Consider the following 21,642-nt stretch of genomic DNA (forward strand, 5'->3'; position numbering starts at 1 on the left):
TTTTACAGTAGACGGACCTTATGATCAACGAGGCAAAGCGTAGACAGGCAAAATAATAGGTAGACTCATAATAGGCTCAAAAAAAACACTCAATTGTCTCCTCCAGAAACATCCAGTTCAGATATCAGTTTAGATATAGCAGAGACTGTGAAGGGCAGATGCTACAGGCTAGAAAAAAGCACTTTGTGAACATGTAAACGTTGCTCCTAAGATTGGGTTTCACAATCTCCCCTGTTACCAATAACACTCCGCTGTACCGTTAATGTTAGAGAACATCAAACACTTATCTTGACATTGTTACAATGCATTCAGCTGACGCTCGCGCGTACAAACGTCCATGCTGCTCGCTCCTACTAATAGCTCGTCCTCCAGTTCCCCTCAAAAGCTCTCCAATGAGGGATTTAAACTGGATCGGGCTGTAAATCTGGTTTACTTTCAAGGATTCTCCAGGAACCACTTGCAGAGCAAAGTTAGTATGTGGCGTCCACTGCATTGATGTTGCTGTCCATCTGGTGTCGAAGCGAGAGCCGAGCCTTGTGGGAAAAATAGGCCTGTGGGCAAGTGGGACTGCTGGCGCTGTCCCCTTCACTGCCCCAGGAGGTGGTGGAGGACAAGCGAGGTTTCAGCTCTTCACTTGCTACTACTGAAGACATAAGAAGAAATGGACATAGGTTAGAAAATATATTTTTGCATGGCACTAGAAGCCAGGATTAGTTCACCCAAAAATGAAAACTGTCATTAACTCATGTCTTCCCAAACCCGTAAGACTTACGTTCATCTTCAGAACACAAATGAAGATATTTTTAATTAAATATGAGATTTTGGTCCCTCCATTGACAGCTACACAACTACCACTTTGTTAGCTTAATGATGAACAGATTTAATTAAGTTTTTTATTGATGTATTAACATTAATCATCGAATAGAAACAAAGCTCAACGCGTGAGAAAATGAACTTCATTGGTTCTTGCAGGAACTCAAAATAAACCTTATTTGTTTTTGTGGGGAAGCTCGTACTACGAAAATGAACCTCATCGGTTCTCACATACTAAGTGAACATGCTTGAGCTTTTAAATTAAATCTGTTCATCATATAAAGCGATCACGTCTCTTCAGAAAATGTAGACTAAACCGCTCAATTCATTTGGATTAGTTTTATAATCTTTCTGAAGGCTCATATTTGCGTATGTGTCAATGAAGCGACAGAAAGCTCTCAGATTTCATCAAAAAAAAATCTTCAGTTGTGTTCTTCAAAGATTTGTGGGTGAACTATCCCTTTAATCTTTTCTGCAGCTGTTTATTTCTTCTACAAAAGAAGCAACATCCCCATCTACAGAGCATTGAAGGTGCTACATCTTGGCTACTTATTACGTGATTTGAGTGCATTAGCAGGTGTTTCATATATCAGATGAAGACATGACTCCAATCCAAACCAGCACGTCCAGTGTAAGTAGGCTTTAACTATGTAATTTGACTTAACATTGTTTTATTATCCGTTATATTAGAGAGAAGGATATTGCCCTTTTTGAGCTCTTGAGCACTGAGACTTGAGTGTTTGTTTGTAGATGTTTAAGAGGCTTTGTTACGACCATGATTTACTGCAAGATTTTAGAAAACAATCGTAATCTCTCGCCTCGAAAAACAACTGTGCTCTTGTTTTTCACTGGCATGTCGCTTAGGCGTTGAGAACTAGTGCATCTTTGAGCCTACATTCAATACAAGTATAAGTACTGTTAAAATCAGATACAAGACATTTACTTAAAGGGATAGTTCAGCCAAAAATGAAAATGACCCCATGATTTACTCACCCTCAACTCATCCTCTTCTTTCAGACGAATACAGTCAGAGTTATATTAAATATATAAATAAAAATCCAAGCTTTATAATGGCAGCCCAAAATTTAAAGACAAAAAAGTGCATCCAGCCATTATAAAAGTGCTCCAGGGGGTTAATCAAGGCCTTCTGAAACTAATCAATGAGTTTGTGTAAGAAAAATATCCATATTTAAAACTTTATAAAGTAAAATATGTAGCTTCAACCAGACCACCTTCCGTATTCAACTAATGAATACAATTACGAATGCGGAAGCTAGATATTTGACTTAATAACGTGTTAAATATGGATATTTTTCTTACAAAAACCCAATTATGAGCTGCCATTCACTGCTATTATAAAGCTTGAAAGAGCCAGGACATTTTTTTAATATATATATAAAACTCTGATTTTGTTCATCTGAAAGAAGAAAGTAATTTCTAGGATGGCTTGAGGGTGAGTAAATCATAGGGATAATTTTAATTTTGGGGTGAACTATCCCTTTAAGTGACACTGGAATTGGTAACGTCATTTTCGCGATATTTTTACTGAAGTATGGTTTTCGGGTTTACATTTAACAGTTTTTACTGCTTGATTTCTCAAAGTGCCAGATTATCATTGGGCCATTAATAATTACCCTTTGGTTTAATAAAGTTTGAGCATATCAGTGTTTTACCTGTCTCAGGAGGGCACTGTCTTTTGCACCTCTCCTTGCAGCGTCTGTAGAAGGGGAAGCACTGCAGCATTTTTACACCCATCTCAGCAGCAGGGGACGCTAAAGGACAAGAGACACACACACGTTAGACAAACTGACTTCCTGCCAGCAGACTGTACCATCAATTCATCACAATTTAAACAACCCTAATAGCTTTCAAAACAGCAAAGTGTCTGTTTTGGAAAGTGTCGTTTGCCATTTGCCTTTCTTGTACTGTACAGTAAAACAGCTGCTGTTTGTTTTGTTTGTTCGTTTTCTAAAACTTCCCAGTGACCACGGGTTCATAATCTCATTACAGCCCATGCAGACTTCTCCTCTAATCCCACATAGCGACGTCAGAGTAGACTGAATGGAGACATCCGATCTCATAAATCCTTGATTGGGAATTACGAGCCAGGTCAAGTTCCCTCGTGGAGACGGGTAGTTTTGTTTTTCGATAATGGGTAAACTGAGTTTGTAAGTCACTTTTGTTGACGGCCGCTAAGAGTGCTATTATTCATAATTCCTTTATAAACTCGTGTTTGTAGTGTTTCATACCCTGCAGTTGAATATGAGAGTTTACACAGGGTTTACTGACTAACTTTTATCAGAAACCTAGCAGTGCGAGTGGCCAGGGCTTCTATCAGCCCCGCAGGTTTTGCTGGCCTTTGGTTTAGTATACAGGGTTAATGGTTAATTTTTAATGACTTGGCATTTACTCTTCTTATATGCTCTTTGAATCCATTCTGCTCCAGAAACCAATGTAATGAGGAACATGTATGTTTTCTTGGTTGCAAGTTTGTCGTGTCACAATATCGCCGTGCAAACCTATGTTTCCTGACGTGGATACTGACATAGGCCTATTAGATATTGACAATTACTGTGAGGAAAAAAAAAACAAGATTACAAAGTTTTAGTGTCTTACGATAATGAACCATAGTATTACTACAAAAAAAAAAAAAAAAAATTGTAGTTAAACCGTGGTAACCACAAATGAACCATGGTTTTGCTACTCTAACCATAGTTTAACTATGGTATTTGTGGTAAAATTGGTTAATACACTTTTACTACAATAAAAACCATGGTTATTTTCGTAAGGGAGTACTACTGTATATATAATGTGTTGTGTATAATGGAATATTTGTGGCTTGGATAATACCATATTTTACCAGTAAAAAGTGGCCTTTGTTATTTTAAATATCTCTCAGTGAGCATGTAAGCATATTCCTCTAAAATAATTTTGTAATTTCCGTTTCAGAATCATGAATATTTGTGTGCATTGGGTTCACAGCACCAAGTCCAAGCCTTTTCATTTCCACCACCAAATTAATGCCAAATTTAGCATTTTAATAAACAGTGCAAAAAAATGTATTGACCTTTTTACCATCTTGGAGTAGTGCAATAATATCGTATCAGGATATGTATCGAATCCTGACACAAGGGTATTGTTACACCCCTAGTAATAGGTCATGAGATCATAGTTGTCAAGCATGCAATGCAATGCCAGGCAGAAAGATGTTTTCCATCCAGCTGCATGTCACTCACGCAGAAACACACACACTTTAACAGAGAGTGAGAGAGTGTTTGTGTTCTAGTTGAACGACTGTCTCCAAACCATGTCACCACACGCCACAGAAATATGGACGTTTACTGTCATGCATAACACTCTGTTCCCTCCCAAACCTCCCTTTTCATTTTTTGTGGTGAACTCTCATAAATCATGAAATCTGTCATGTTTTCGCTCCGCTTACTCAACTCGCCCGAGTCTATGCCTGAGGACAAACAATGCAAAATTCTGATTAAATGCACTAAGCTGATGTTTGAGAAGATGACTCAACTTTACAAAAACAAAGATGTTGTTTAAGTGTTAGATTAGCTCATGATTAATACAGATCTGTTCTGATCTGCCTGTACAGTCATTATCATTTGATTTGAGTTACAGTCTGTTTGCAGTTTAATATCGTCAGATCTTAATTTAAAGAGACTTATTTATTTAAATTATGAGAGGGAACCGTTCAATTTCACTTACGTGTCTGCAAAATGCCTTTTCATTATAGGCATCACGACTGCTGATGAAATGATTTGTGTTTGGCAAATTATGTCGAAATAAACTCTTCATGGTCTTTCATACACCCTCAGATGGTTTGCATCAATCCACAAAAACCTCAGAGCATTAGTGGGGAACATTTTGTCCAAAATATTTTCCAATACTGCCGCTGAACAGCAAAGGTGAACGTTGTTTTTATTAAATTTCCCTTGGTTCTAGTAAATGCGCACACACTTTTCCATCATGTCTTGAGCCAATCATATGATATGCATTTATTAGTAACGTTCCTCTTTTCGTCTTTTTTTCTTGTTCTTTCCATAATTCAAGCAAAACTTAAATCATGTGAAAGGGCTTGTCGGGATAATTTTAGGTTTTGTTCTTATTTCTTTGTGTGTTCAGTGTCTGGCAAAATGCATAACAGACAAAGCCCAGAAATATATTGGGGGAAAAGTGCATGGGTGGGGAGGCATACAGAGAAAAATCTTCAGCTTCTTACATCTTGGTTTCATTTTTTTTTTTTTTTTTTTTTTAAGGTTCTTGCCTGGAGACCCAGGAATGACGTACGATTTGTACAATTTTAAGTTGTTTGCTAGTGACATGCACATGCACTTACACATACTACAAAGCAGATGCAAATGCATACACAGAGAGAGAGAGAGAACATCCTAATAGGGAGTTTAATCTAGACTTGTGTCCTATCTTGATGGCCCTCTCCAAGTCATTTACTAAACATTGTGAGCTATGCGTTCGTGTGTCTGTATGCCTGTGTTTTGTCTCTTATAGGTTTAGTACACTCTAAGAGCTGCTTAAAGGGATAGTTCACCCTAAAATGAAAATGTGAAGTTTATCTGCTTACCACAGGGCATCAGATGTACGTGGTTTTTTTCTTAACACAAATGAAGATTTTTAACTCCAATAGTTGCTCTTATAATGCATGTCAATGGGGTATATTTCAATGAGAGTAAAAAAAAACATGCACAAACTAATGTTGTCACGATACCAAAATTATGACTTCGATACGATACCAGACTATATATATATATATATATATATATATATATATATATATATATATATATATATATATAAACACTGTTGGTTTTCTCACACAACCCGATCTGTTCTTAGCCTGGATGGCAGCCGAACTCGGCCCTTCCCACAACATTTGAGTTTGGGCGGTTCAGTCTGGCCTCGCTCCATAGAGGAGTAATTATGCCCGAACAGAAACTGTTCGGACCAATGAAATCATCAGGGCGGGCTTTAGACGATGACGGACAGATGATAAACAGTAACGTAATCATCACATCATCAAAGGGGCTTGCCTTGGATTATATTTTTTCGAATCCTAAACGGAGAGCTTGTTTGTATCTGCATTGTATCTGCTATTTCTCTCTGAAATGATGATCATGTTGGGTAAGTACTCTTTAAGGATACACATCCATTTGACCCTGTTTTGGATGAAATTCAGAAGTTTGAGCAATTTTAAATATGAGCAATTTTAAAGGGGTACTTCAGCGCTGGGAAGATTCATAGAAATGAATTTGAGAAGTTAAAAGACTTACATTGCTCACCATAGCTCCGTTTAAATGATCCTGTCTGCAAGCTGAGCTCTCCCTGCAAGCTGAGTGTAATCTCCCATCCCCCAATGCCGGGTTCAAAACATGCGGAAATGGCTCCCTCTGCTGGCTGTAGTCTTTAGCCTCTGGGCAAACATTCCTCCTATGATGCAAAAATCGTCAATTTGCATCATAGGAGGAATTTTTTCGGCAGACGGGGTTGCCAAGTTTATACAACAAAACCCGCCAAAAACTAGCACAAAACAATAGCCTCTCTGGGAGGGTTCTCTGTAAAATAAAAAAAGGTGTTTGGGGGGTAAAATGCGTGTTATTTTGGCAAGGTTGCCTGCTAAATTTCACATTCCTAGGATCACGTAATTGAGGTCGCTTCAACCTGCGGACATAGAAAACAACCCGCGGAAAAAAAATGCGGACTTGACAACACAGTGCAGTTGGCCTCTGTTGACATTTGACAATGCGTAGCTCTGATTGGATTAGTGCTGCAACGACGCGTCGACGTCATCGATGACGTCGACTATGGAAATACGTCGACGTTCGTGAAATGCGTTGACGCGTCGTGTCAGACGTTCATCTCGCGTAATGTTGGTTTCTGCTCCTGGTTCTATCACAAAAACCTAGACCGCGAATATCAAAAGTATGGGAATACTTTAAACAGAGGCCAAACAGTGTTTCCCACACATAGACTAATTTGTGGCGGACTGCCACATAATCAATAACGGCCGCCACATTCGTCATTCATTCATTTTTACGCTATTTAAAAGACGCACGCATATTCGTTTAGCTGCATTTCCTTAAGTTCTCTCTCCGTCCTTTTGCGCGTCTCTTATTCACTCACACACACACACACACGCGTTGCATTCGACCGTAAAACAAGTTTTATTGCATTTTGGCGCATTTAGTATGACATAGCTTTTAAAACCAGAGCAGTTGAATAACAGAGTTGCGACACGCCTTCATCACGCGGTCACGGCGCTCATATAATTCTAAACAAACCAGCGCGGTGTCAATCAATACAGAACAGTGTTTCCCAACCGGGATCCCGAGCAAAAGTTGCGGGGACGCACTTACACTTCGGTTCATCTCGCATCTGATGACGCATCTTTAATATGGGTTGTAACCATAGACCGTAAAAAAATATGGACGACTCGACATCATCCGTTTCCGCTTGCCATATTTGAAGCTTTCAGGCGCCCTTGCACGGCGCGGACATCTTGGGACCGAGTCTGCGCAGTAGCGATTTCGGGACCGGAGTTGCGCAGTAGAGCGCAGGAAGTAGAGCAGGAAGTACAGTCGCGATATCAAAAGCCCGCCCACACTCTCGCAGATGCAGAACAATTAATTATGTTGGTGTGAAATAAACAGTTATGGAAATGTAGAAATTAAAGCTAAAGCTCTAATCTCCTCCCAAAAATTTCGAAAAAAGTCCGTTAGCGCCTCAGTGACAACTTCACTCAGAGAAGCCGTCAGTCTTAGCTGTCAATCATGACGTCACACCCCCGTTTTTATAGCATCAAATAACTAACTCAAACTAAACTTATTTTTAAAACGAACACCTGAAATGAAATCATCGTGATGATAACTGGCTTCAGTGACATAAACTAACTTTGGGGAAAACATTTTTGAAGTGTAATTTTATTATTTAGATTGCCTCATGTCCATTAGAAATCACAGAGGGGCGGCTATACTGGGACCGGTCACCGGGGGGCGATCGAGGCGCGAAAGCTTCAGTAAATGAGAGGGAGACTGCAGGCTTGGTTGTAACTTGGAAATAATGCTGTATGTATGTTTCTGTCGATGGATACACGCGCTGACTCCTCAGGTATACACTACAACAACAGCGATAATAAAAGAAAAACGTGGGCAAAACGGTCTCTCTTTGTAAATTTTATAAAACGCATGCGAGTGCTGCTGTACGTCCAAATATGAGCAGTCATTTTCACCGTCATCACCCCCGTGTAGCCAGGAGACTCGAATGAGAAGATCTGTCTCTGTGCACTCGTCCCAAAGCGCACAAATATTGAGTTATCTTTCAAATCCTGTGCTTAAACAGACAAACTCACAAAAAGTATGTCAAACTGTCATAGCCTACTCTATGCCTTAAGTGAACTTACAGAAAATACGACGACTATCCGTGGGTCTTAAAGGGGCAGTAGCATTCACTGCTGTCTGTTTAATGTCAAACAAAAGATAAAGACATCACTCACTGCTCCTGACTGAATAGCTTTTGTAAGTTTAATAAGGATTATTTTTTTGATTTTAAACAGTTAAATGTGTGGTTATTTTACTTTTGATTACTTCATTCCAGTTCTCTACCTAAAAACTAATGTTAGACCTACCTGAAAAACCTGAAAAGCATTGTTTATTTTGTTCTCATCTTTGCTCAATAGTATTTATTTGTGCTGCTGCTTCTATTTATCTGTTCTTATTTTCTTTATTTTCATATGACAGTAGTCCTTTTTCCCCTGAACATAGCAAATACCAAACTGTACTGAAACGTGAACCTAAAACCGTGATACAAAGCAAACTGTGAGCAGTCTGTACTGTTACACCTCTAGCGTAACTTATGCGAGGGGGTGCCACAGAATTTTGAAAAATTTCAAAGGGGAAAAAAATAAATCGTTAGATTAGTCGACTAATCGAAAAAATAATCGTTAGATTAGTCGACAGAAAAAATAATCGTTAGTTGCAGCTCTAGATTGGATGTCGGTCTGTCCAATCGAGGTCTTTCCTGGTTCGGTTGAAACACGCCCCATAATCACAGCCCAATGGAGCATCAGACTCATATTCTGACTAGAATTGAGTATGACCACGTCAGGCTAACAGTTTCGTGTCTTAAGACGTCAAGGTGTCGTCATGAGCCGCTGGGTTTAATATAAAGTTTGTTTAGGAATGTTTTTTGTTTACTCTTATAGAATTACACCCCATTGACCTGCATTACACGAGAAACTGTTGGAGTTAAAAATCTTCATTTGTGTTCTACTGAAGAAACACCTACATCTTGGATGCACTGGGGGCAAGCAAATAAACGTCACATTTTAATTTTGGGGTGAACTATCCCTTTAAAATGGTCTGGTAATCTCTAGTTACGACACTGTCCTTCCATCCCATACTCTTTTCTGAGAATGAGACACTTTATGCACACATTCAAGTGCACACCCTCAGAAACAAACCAGGGCTGTCAGTTGCATCTCTCGTTGATTTAAGAGCACCGCAGCATTTTTCTTGGAATCGCAGAGTATTCTCGGAACGCCATAGAATTCCAGAGGTTTATTTGAATACCTTTTCAATCATAACAAACACATATTGCCTTTTGCTTACACTTTATTTTTGGTGATCCACTTTAAGTACTTTGCAACTAAATGTCAACTAACACTTATTTGAGTATTAGTAGACCATTAGGTTTCAGGTTAGAATAAGTTGACATGTATAGTTGCAAAAAGTTACTACATAAAGTGTTATAATAAGCATAGTACTAAGAGTTGGCATGTTACGTATAGTTATAATGTCTAAAGTGGACCGTCGTAATAAAATGTTACCTGCCTTTTTCTCAACAAGCTTGTGTCTTTCACATGGCTCAAGGAGTAAAGGATAATGTTTATGGGGGGCTTCAGATTCTAGAGAGCATTTGATAATGTTCAGAAAATATAATGGGGACCTTAAGTGCAGATGTCATTAAAATCATTGATCCTTAGGCAACTAAGAAAGCTTGTATCTTCTAAATGCCAGTTGTGTCATTGTTTTGGAGCACACTAGCATAGCCATTAAAGCCAAAAAAAGGTTTAAGGGGACTTGACCTTAAACTGATCACTGAGTTGCATAATTAAGGAACCAAGCATGTTCTTTAATGGCATTGCAAAGATGAAGCAAAAAAGGCAACTGGGACCTTTAGTTTTAGAAGGCCTATTAAAAAAAAACAACAACAACGTGTACGACTTATTGAATGTAAATACTGTTATAATGTTTAGGTCCAAGCAAGGATCGTTGGTTATATCTGAGTGTTGATGATTTGAAAGTTTGTCACTAAGGATCTCAAGGAGTTTGGTTTTATTACTCTGATTTCTCGCTGAGCGTCAAACACCCCCACCCCACGTGCTCGCGCGCGCACACGCACACGCGCATTCCCATTGAGACCTGCTCTGAGTGTATGTGCAGTACGTGACGCTCGGGGACGCGGGAGGGGAGGGAGGAGGGGGTGTTCTGTTCAAGCCAAAGCATATCAATTATTAATTAATAAAGGATGTTTACAAAATATCTAATGCTTTCCTTATGCATGCATCAAGTCTATTCGTGGTCCAGCCTTTCGCAGAAAAGTACGTTACATAAAATCTCAGTGCAAGAGATCAGCAAGAGTTCAGAAGAAAAGTACATCTCTTCAAGCGAAAAGAAATTAAGAGAGGACTACCTGAGGAGAGGAGCTTAACAACACCTTTAGTGCTGTTAGTGTGCCAACTGCATGAGTAAAAGTCAACGAGCAAATATAATGAAGATGATCAAGAGTAGGCGGATTGATTTATTGCTTTAATATTGCATTAACCCTCAGGGAATTCATGATATCAGATTCTCACCATGCTGCACGATAAAATGAAACTTTGTATAAGCTAGCCTATATTTAACAAAAAACGGTGGTTGCCAGATACTCACAATAAAGAGAACTTTTGAGGCAGTTTGATTCACGTAAATCGTAAAATAGATGATAAAAATATAAGGTCACGTGACCAATGATCAGGCCTATCAGTCAAAATTAGACTTTATACACAATAATAAAAACGCAGGCAATGCAAGTGTGGCCTACAGAGATGAAACAGATATACAGTCTCTTTAGATAAATAATTATAACAAAATAAGCAGGGTGACCCTACAAGTGTACACAATTGACAATACAAGTGTATTCTTGTGTAAACCTATGTATATATAAATGTTATATGCCTATATATAAAATTACAATGCACATTTTACACGTAGTTTGCAGTTAGATTGTTATTGCCTGTTAAATTGATTATTTGCATTCATTCATTATGATAATTAAATTACAATTTATTTAACAATTAGCATACAGTCCCTGAAGCAACTTTGACATGATGATCTGAGACACTCCCACTTTGACACACCTCCAGTGTGTTTAACCTTACAAGACTGCGAATATACTTCGAAATCCTGTTAATAAAACAAATAACACCGAATATTCAAACGCACTCACCGGTCGTTCTGTTGCGAATGTTGTCACACAACTCTTCGAATTCCAAGTGGCGCGATAGTTGGTCTCGAGCCGCTGACAGTTCACTGGCGATGACGGAATGACAACACGGAAAGCTTTAGGTTCGAGCACACCGGACGTTCAGCTTTAAATAGCTTATCTGAGCCGCACGCCCTGCCTCCTTCTCCTCCTCTGTGTGTGTGTGTGTGTGTGTGTGTGTGTGTGTGTGTGTGTGTGTGTGTGTGTGTGTGTGTGTGTGTGTGTGTGTGTGTGTGTGTGTGTTGTTTTTTTTTTAACAACATGCATGGGTTATTTAATCAGTCACTATTAAGGAATGCAGAGAAACCCCTAATGATAGGTAGAAGCAGATAGGATTATAGTCCCTTTTGAATAGCCTTTGTGTGCTGTACTGACACTTCACACGCTCATGCAGAGAATATACACCTCCCCTTGTTTTTCTCTCACACTGTGATTTAGATTTTGTAATGCACTAAACTATTCACACACTCTAAAAAATTCTGGGTAAAAAACAACCCAATGTTGGGTCAAATATGGACTAACCCAGCAATTGGGTTGTTTTAATCCAGCAATTGGGTTGTCTTAAGCAAATATTTAACCCAACCACAGGGTTAAAACATCCCAATTGCTGGGTTAGTCCATATTTAACCCAACATTGGGTTAAAACAACCCAGCATTTTTTAGAGTGCACAGTTTGTTTGTTTGTTTGTTTTTATTGGACATAATCAAAGTGTGTGTTTAAGATGCATCTTGATTTCTTTATATAACCACACATTTAGGCCAGTCTCCTGTTTAAATATAGCATGCAACTTCTCAGGAGTAAACTCATCTTTACATATTTAAGAAACATACCAGCAAAACCAGCATACCGGGAAATGTGTATTTACGCCCTTATTCGTTTCGACAGCCCTGTTTGCCGTTTTTTGCCAGTGGAAATTTACAGAGGCCAATTCCAAAGGAGAAACTGATTAGGATTCTGAACAGCAAGTCCGCCGCACAATCTGGGTTGAAGGCCAAGGCCCCCCATTGCTGGTAATTAGTATTGTGTGACTTAGTACCAATAGCATTAATCTGTTTGCCGCTGATCAGAGAGCAGTCTGACGTTTGTCCCAGCTCTGAAGGCGGCAGTTTGGAGGCTGATTCAGGAACAGTGTTAAAAGGTTTATAAATAAACCCTGAGATTTTCTTTGAATTCTCATTGTGTAACGTCCAAATGGGACAGAATGATCTTGTTTTATGAGTTGTGGTGGAATTTTTTTTATTTATTTTTAGTTCATTTTTTTAATGAGGTCCGATTTGCGCTCTGAACTCAATCCCCTTTACAGCACATTCCAAAAACCCCAGCAATTATAATTATTTTACTTGGTCCAAAAAAAAAAGTTCTCTCTGTATGTAGCCAATTTAATGTTTCATGTTACACTTCTCTCACTCTCCTCGTCTCACCTGTTTCTCCGGTTTAACTCCTCCCCTCTTTTTTTTCTCTAACTTTGATAAGAAAACAGTGTGAAGAAGAGTTTTGCAGATCTGAACCAGAGCACTTTCAATGAGTGTCACACATTAGCAAACATTAAAGGGGGACTATGTAGTATTTTTGCAGATAAATATCCAAAAACCACTAGGCCAGTGTTATATATTTTGTTCAGTTGAGTACTTACAATATCCCAAATGTTTCCAACTATTTGTAAATTGTGAGAAAATTGCTATTTTAACTCAGGAGCGGGACGTGTCAGCATTGCATTTGACGGAGTCGCCTGTCAATTGCGTCATATCTGCGCTACCCTCGGTTTCGGCTTTTATTTGGCAGGAGCGCTTTACTCTTAGCAGTGTGAACAAGTGAACGCACGGAGTAACGTCATAACATCGTTTTAAACACACTTAAATGTATCTAATATGATAAACAGAGCTGCGTTACCTCATAATCATAACTGGAAGAGCGGATCAGTGCAGGCGCCCGGCGACTGTGTCCCGTCCCTTCATAATAAAAGTCCCGCTGTTCGCGAGGCGGGTATTTGTTTAACAATCGCTCCAGCAGCTGTGCTCAGCTCCACAACACTCGGTCCTGCTCTGCTTTAGACTACAGTAATGTTAATAACCGCATGCATGAACGTGATTTCTGCCCGTGTCCTATTTTCCACCGGCTGTGATGAGAAGACCACATCTCCCAAGATGCTGCGCTCACACTTTGCGTCATCAAACTACGCATTTGTTTTGAATAGGCGCCCTCCAGTGGACGGAAAGCTGCATAGTGCACCTTTAAGCCAGTGTCTGAAAGAGTTGGATAAAACAAAATATCCTTTTATAACTTTGTTAAAATTGTTCAGTTTGAAAAGTATAGGTTCAAGCACACCTATTAAAAATGCTTGGCTTACACATCCTAAACCCTCTCTATGAAAACCCTGCTTTGCAAGTAAAGAAAATGTTGGAAGTGTGATCGGGGATCTGATACCTTTGGGCCTCGGGCTGTTTAATGAAATGGTGGTGTTGAGGTCAGATAACCGTCTAAGAATAGCAACTGTGCAAACTATCACACAAGTGAGATAAAACAATCAAGGTCACAATTACAGCAGTGCATTATATGGGTCAGGCAAATAAACATTTTGTTTATATAAATTATGGATTACTTTGTTTCTTGTAATCTGTAAATTTGCCAATCACGAGGATTTTCCATGGCCCCCTTTATTGTTGGTGCATTAGCCAAATCGAATCAACTCTTTTTGTTTTGTGTGGCATTAAGAGAAGGTTAATTACTTGGATCAATGCCATCAACTAAAGTAATAATGCAGCAAGATCTTTATTCAGTGGAAAGAATTACTAATAGATACTCACTTTCAAAATACATGGCCGACAAATAAGCTACACTTTATTGACAAAAGTATTGGGACACCCCTCCAAATCATTGAATTCAGGTACTCCAATCACCTCCATGGCCACAGGTAAAGTCAAGCACTAAGCAAGCAGAGACTTCTACAAACATTTGTGAAAGAATATGTTCTCTGGAGTGACCAATCACGCTTCTCTGTCTGACAATACCATGGACGAGTCTGGGTTAGGTGGTTTCCAGGAGAACGGTACTTGCCTTACTTAATTGTGCCAAGTGTAAAGTGTGGTGGAGGGGGGATTATGGTGTGGGGTTGTTTTTTGGGGGTTGGGCTTGGCCCCTTAGTTCCAGTGAAAGGAACTATTAACCCCTTAACTGTCACCGTCCCACAGGTGGGATGCTTGGCACTTTTATTTTTAATTTTTGATAGCCTTTTTTTCTTATCCTATATTTTAGTAATCACAAATTAGTATCATTCAAAAGCTTACGAACTCAAAATTCATCCCGTGAAAACCGTTTTGAAATCGGACGTTGTGTTACCATGTAAACAGTGCCCAAATTTCTTCTAGCAGGCTCCTCCCCTAGTGGGCGTTGTTGTCATGTTTCATATTACAACATTTATTTTAACTACTTTATAATAAAAATCTTTTCTAATCTTGACAAAACGCATACCGTCGGAAAGGTCAGAGTCTCAAGGTTCCATATTTGGTGACCGTTTTGTGATGGAAGTGATATTTGGACAGAAATTTACAGGAAATTGCATTAAATAAACAAAACAATCAATGAAATGTGAATTACACCCGGTGGCTATTTTTAGTACTGCCCCTAAACAAAATCTCATGGGAACTTCAATTTTTGTGATATCAACTTCAAATTTGGAACACAACTTGGTTAGACACATGTCTTTAATATTATAGTAATTTTAGAGTAAAACATTTTTTGTAAAATATATATTCTATATAAAATTAAATTAAAAAGTATTTTTCATTTACAGTTAATTTAAACTTTTTTATACTTTCATATTTTGAATTGCTTTCACTTCAACAATAATCTGCTGAGTGTTATCTTTCAAACAAGACCAAACTGATGTTTATATTCCAATGCATTCTTACAGCCATTTAAGTTTGGATAGTATATCATTATGTCTATTTTCAAAAAGGGGGGTAACAGTTAAGTGTTAAAGTTTCAGCATACCAAGACATTTTGGACAATTTCATGTTCCCAACTTTGAGGGAACAGTTTGGGGATGGTCCTTTCCTGTTTCAACATGACTGCACCAGTGCTCAAAGCGTCGGTCCATAAAGACATGGATGAGTGAGTTTGGTGTGGAGGAACTTGACTGGCCTGCACAGAGTCCTGAGCTCAACCCGATAGATCACCTTTGGGATGAATTAGAGCGGAGACTGAGAGCTAGGCCTTCTCGTCCAACATCAGTGCCTGACCTCACAAATGCACTTTTAGAAGAATGGCCATAAATCCCCGTAAACACACTCCTAAACCTTGAGGAAAGCCTTCCCAGAAGAGCTGAAGCTGTTAGAGCTGCAAAGGGTGGGCCAACTCCCATTCTTAATCCGTAGGATTTAATATGGTGTTTTTTAAAGATAATGTGCATGCAAAGAAAGGTGTCCCATGACGTTTGGCAACATAAGGGGAAATAGCTTTGCTTCAGTTATGTAGTAAAGCATTCAACGAAATTGTGAATTTTACAGAATTACAAAAACCTCAGCAGAAACCAAAAAAGAAATGATATGCCTGACAGTTGTATTTGAGTTGGCACATGTACACACTCTCAGAGGAAGATGAGTGATTTAATGAGTATTTACTCTCTCCTGCTGAGCTGCAGACAGAGCAGATTACACGCATGCTGTTGACTATTCTCACACAAACCAGACCTTTAGACTGACTGCAGAAGGTCTGAACTCCAGAGCAGCTCTCATTGGCCAGGCCGCCCACCTGACTGACATGAAAAGCTACCAATCACAGCTCGTTTTGTTCCGTGTAATGTTTGGGACATAGGCCGTAAAAAAATATGGACGACTCAACATTGTCCGTTTCCGCTTGCCAGATTTGAAGCTTTCAGGCGGCCTGCACGGCGCTGACATTTTGGGACCGAGTCTGAGCAGTAGAGATTTTGGGACCGGAGTTGCGCAGTAGAGAGCAGGAAGTACAGTCGTGATATCAAAAGTGTAATTTTATTGTTTAGTTTGCCTCGCATCCATTAGAAAACACAGGGGCAACTATACTGGGACCGGTCACCGGGGGGCGATCGAGGGGCGAAAGCTTCAGTATCTGAGAGGGATACTGCAGGCTTGGTTTGGGAGTGTGAAAATGTTACGACAATAACGAAACGGTATGTAAAACTTTTGGGCGTATTTTATGCTGCAGTCTAAGTCTTATACTAAGTCTATGCTGCAAACTTTACATACTTTAAATACTTTAAATGCTATAAATACTTTCAAACTTTTTGTTTAGTTGATCCTGCGGTCATTGTCAGTTGTAAACGTGACAGCTTTCTTTTTTCCATGAGGGGGTTTGGCGTCGTGCCATCTTTGTTTCCAGCCGGACCGCTCACGTGAGTGTCCATACTGTTCAAATTGTAGAAACAGAAATTGCTAATTGACAATTCGTCACTTTCGCAAAAACTCCCATGTATTGCAAAAAAGTTTTTATGGTTGCACAAGGTGGTTTTTCAAGCAATTCGAAAAACTAATAGATGGACACGGAGACGGAGTAAGACAGAAGAATTACAGGAATAGGATTCTAAAAAACTAAAAAATTCACTATTCATCAAAAAAAATTCTACCCAAATCCTGGGTTGAGCCTTTAGGGGTTATTTATCCAGTGTTTGGGTAGTTTTTGTGTTACCCAGATTCTGGGTCAGACATAACAATCCAGGTTTTTTTGCCAGCTCTTCAAGAGCATGTCTTCAGTAAAATGCAGGTTTGTGTGCATTTTATTTGATCTATAAATAAGTTATTGTGCTGTTTATCATTTCATTTTAGGCAAAGCAACATTCAGGGCCACGATGTGAGTCACCTAAACCAGTGCTCTTCATGTGATGGAAACGCCTGATGCAATGAAATGTTATGATTTTATTCTAAAGGACACACAATAGAAATACTTAGGATGTTTAAATACATTCTCAGAAATGTACATTGATTGTTTATGGACAGGTTATGGAGTCACTCACAGCATATTTCGTCCATGAGAGAAACACCGGTGGTCTGAAGTTAGAAGTTCCCTTGTTGAACATGATTCAAGCTCCGGCATGAGATCCAGCGCCATTACGGTGGAAACCGGACAGCAGAGACTGCTCGATTTACGCTGTTGATTACTTCTAAATGTTTAATTATTACTTATAATATCTGTTAAATTAGCTTAAATGTTGGCAATATGTATTAAAAACTATATAAAACATGCTATACCGTAAAATAGTGTTTAAAAAATAAAGGAATTATCATACAAATTGTGTGGAGTATTTAAAAAGTTTAGAGAATTTAAGTTAATCCGTAGACATGTATGAAGTAAAAAGCTAGTATTATAGTAAAAATGAGTAAACTACTGTATGCTGGGTTAAATCAACCCATTATGTTGAGTTATTCAACATAAACAACCCAATTTGCTGGGGAAATTTAACCCAACATGTGTTCTGTCCTATATTTACCCAACCTTTGAGTTGAAAACAACCCAAATGGGGATGTTTTAACCCAGTGTTTTAAGAGTACTCTGAGCGGGTGAGGTAGGCTGATGTTCAGCCAGCAGTCCGTGGGCGTGACGTCTGAGAGTCTGGCTTCAGCACACAGAATATCTGCCCTAGTCCGGCTCAGATTGCTTTTTACCAGTTTTCCCACCCTCTTCTTACCCAAAATATCCCCTCCCCAAAACTGCCCCTCCAATTTTGTCCCTGCATGTCAACAATCCTCCTCCCCTCCACCCTGGGGTGTGTGCGTGAGCTCACGAGTCGGCGTCAAATTCCTAAACTCACATATCCAATAACACCAATGATGTTACTTGTCATTTTAGTTATTGTGTTATTGTAAGAAAAACATGCAGTGACTTGAAGCCGTTGATCCAGCAAGAATGTGTTCCAAAATTGTGCATTTATTGCATTCTTGCAGGCATACTAAAACAAATCCTCTTTAATGTCATCAGGATTGAGGGCGTTCATGGAAATGTGATTTTAATACACAGAATGCTGACTGAATTGAAATGCAATTTAAAAAAAAAAATGTTTTATTAACATTATCAATATTTTCTGTCTGATTCCTAAAGCCTGTTATAAGTGTTTGTATTTAAGACCTGACGGGATGGTTTTGTGGGAAATTGTGTACGTGTCACTCGCCCATGTGAGTCTTGTGACATCCATAAATAGAGAGAAGTTGCTCCAGCTACTTTTGACACGTGTCTGGGGGGAGTGGCAGAGATCAATTGTCACAACGAGCGAAAAAAGTTTGTCATGGAGCAAAAGTCTAGCCCTGATGCCAGCCGAACTTAGCCCCGCCCACAACATTTTTAGGTCGGGCGGTTCGGTCTGGCCTCGCTCCATAGAGGAGTATTTATCTCTGAAAAGAAACTGTTCGGACCAATGAAATCATCAGGGCGGGCTTTAGACGATGACAAACAGATGATCAACAGTAACGTAATCATCACGTCATCAAAGGGGCTTGGGTTATATTTGATCAAATCCTAAACGGAGAGCTTGTTTGTATCTGCATTCACCTTCACTATTTCTCTCAGAAATGATGATCATGTTGGAGAAGTACTCTGTGTATCATTAAATTATTTTATTTTTTTACAACACCAGCAAAGATCGTTTATTCCAGCGCGCGTGCAGACAGGGTTGCCAAGTTTTTACAACAAAACCCGCCAACTACTAGCCCTAAACAATAGCTTCTCAAAAAAACGCGGACTTGGCAACACAGTGCAGTTGAGCTCTGTTGACGTTGCTTCGTTGCTCTGATTGGTTTTCGGTTAGCCTGACGTGGTCAATTCTAGTCAGAAAATGAGTCTGATGCTCCATTGGGCTGTGATTATGGGGCGTGTTTCAACCGAACCAGGAAAGACCTCGATTGGATAGAGCTACAACCAATCAGAGCAATGGAGCGACGTCAACAGAGCTCAACTGCACAGTGTTGCCAAGTCCGCATTTTTTTCCCAAGGGGTTGAAGCGACTATTATGTGATATATGGGCCCATGAGTGCGCATTTTAGCAAGCAATCTTGCCAAAATGACACATTTTACCTCCCAAACACCATTTTCCCCCCGGAGAACCCCCCGAGAAGCTATTGTTTAGGGCTAGTAGTTGGCGGATTTTGTTGTAAAAACTTGGCAACCCTGTCTGCAACACGTGCTGGAATAAACGATCTTAGCTGGTGTTGTAAAAAATAAAAGAATTTATTGATACCCAGAGTACTTACCCAACATGATCATCATCTTTGAGAGAAATTAGGAAGGTGAATGCAGATACAAACAGGCTCTCCGTTTAGGATTCGAGTAAATATAATCCAAGCCCCTTTGTCGGCATCCAGGCTAGTTGTCGTCTATCCAATCGAGGTCTTTCCTGGTTCGGTTGAAACACGCCCCATAATCACAGCCCAATGGAGAATCAGACTCATATTCTGACTAGAATTGAGTTTGACCATGTCAGGCTAGCAAAAGTCACCCATTTTTAACAAATGCTGAAGCGAGGAAAGTCTGCTGACAACGTACGTAATATAGCTCGTAATAAAACCAGAATCAACATTTGGCTTGGCTTTCCGGAGATAGCGAAAACTCAGGGGTTTGAAATGTTGTAAAAGTGACGAAGAGATGATGACATTTTATTACTCAACGTGTGCATAATATATATTTGACTGTAAATTATCTATTGTGAAGGCTTGTTTCATTGTGGTTGTTGTACACTGAACAAAGTGAAACTACTGTGTCATTTATTTAAAGTAAATTTTTACATTGGACTAAGTGAAAATCATGATTCCTGGTTTAAAACTGTTTTGTTCAGGTTTCCTTAAAGCAAATAACGAACACTGTAGACAAAATTAAAAGCAACAGTTTGAGTTAAGTAGCATTTTTAACTCAAACCAGAGTTTTTAATGTCACGTGACCCCATGACGTCACATCAACGAACTCCTTGCTTGGCCAGCCAGAGCGTTTTTCAATCCGCCATTGCTCGCTTCGCTTCAAAGACATAAAGACGCCGGTCTGTGGCCAAGGAATTCCCCTAGACTCAGTAAGCATTCGATATTGTATTATTTTTTTTACGTGAATAAGTGTTTTTCATTCATATTTATGGTTCGTGGCAGGTTGGACGACTGGGCTATTACTTTACATACAACTGTGTTTGTGCAGGTGTTAGCTAAAGCTATAGCCAAGCCTCTGTTTGACAACTATTTACTGACAATGTTTTTGTTTTATTTTAAATGTAAATTTTTATTTTATATTAAAGCAAGTTTACACTGTAAAAAATTATTGTTGTTTTTTGTTGGTTTAACTTAAAAAAGTAACCTGGTTGCCTTAAAATTGTGAGTTTATTGAAATTAAAAATTTGCGTTGATACAATGAAGGAAATTTGTTTAATAAATAGAAACTCAAAATATTATTGTATCTGAACCACATCAAAAATGTGATAAATCATGAAAATAGCACTATTTTGCATGTTTCACTGCGTCATCAGAAATAAAACACACACAATTCCCCAATATGCATACAAAATCTTTTAATAATATTTTAATAAAGATTGTCGAATCTCAAAAAAATGTTCATTGTATTAACTCAAAATTTTAATTTCAATGAACTCAAAATTTTAAGGCAACCAGGTAACTTTTTTTCTAAATAATTTTTTACAGTGTAGCTGTTTTTCATGGTAAAAGTTAAGTTGTAACAAAGCAAAAATAAATATTATAGTAAAAAAAAAATTGTCTTGTGGCTAAAGAAAATATGATTAAGGTATTATTCAAAAATATAGTTCGTACAGAATCAGAAATTTAATTTGAGCTAATTTTTTTTTAAAAAATGCTTGTAACAAAATTACAGCATTTTATTTAGTTTAGACCAAACTAAAAATTATACTTTGTCATTATAATAAAAAGCAAGTTTTTCCAAAATACAAATTTAAGTTGTACTTTGTGTGAATGTAATTTTTTTTATCTTGGGCAGAAGAACTATTTATTTAGATTAATATTAAATTAAATTGTAAAGTTTCAACCAAATTAAAAATATAGCTTGAGGAAAAACTAATTAATTTAGTTGTAACAAATTACAGTAATTTTTTTTAGGTTGGCCCAACGTCATTTTTTTCAGTGTAGCACTGTGCTGGAATATGTTTTCAAGGAAGGGTCTATTAATGGCTAAAGCTACAGTAACCTCTTCAGATGAGATCCTTTCCCTCTAAAAGCCTAGTAGTGAATGTTTTATGAGCAGTAGGATAATCATATTCATCTGTACAGTCACGCAGGGCCAAAGCACAACCAAAACAATGTTCTTCCGCA

At 38.6% G+C, this 21,642-nt stretch overlaps 1 long non-coding RNA gene across 1 annotated transcript; it reads right to left on the minus strand.

The window, feature by feature from the left end:
- Positions 1–73: 73 nt before the first annotated feature.
- LOC137086964 (uncharacterized) lies at positions 74–11,485 on the minus strand. Its single transcript, XR_010907522.1, has 3 exons — positions 11,326–11,485; positions 2,487–2,585; positions 74–643 (listed from the first exon to the last, which is right to left on the minus strand). It is a non-coding gene; the product is annotated as an uncharacterized lncRNA (long non-coding RNA).
- Positions 11,486–21,642: the final 10,157 nt, after the last annotated feature.

The sequence above is a fragment of the Pseudorasbora parva genome, chromosome 1 (assembly GCF_024679245.1).
Source record: "Pseudorasbora parva isolate DD20220531a chromosome 1, ASM2467924v1, whole genome shotgun sequence".
NCBI classification, from domain to species: Eukaryota; Metazoa; Chordata; class Actinopteri; order Cypriniformes; family Gobionidae; genus Pseudorasbora; species Pseudorasbora parva.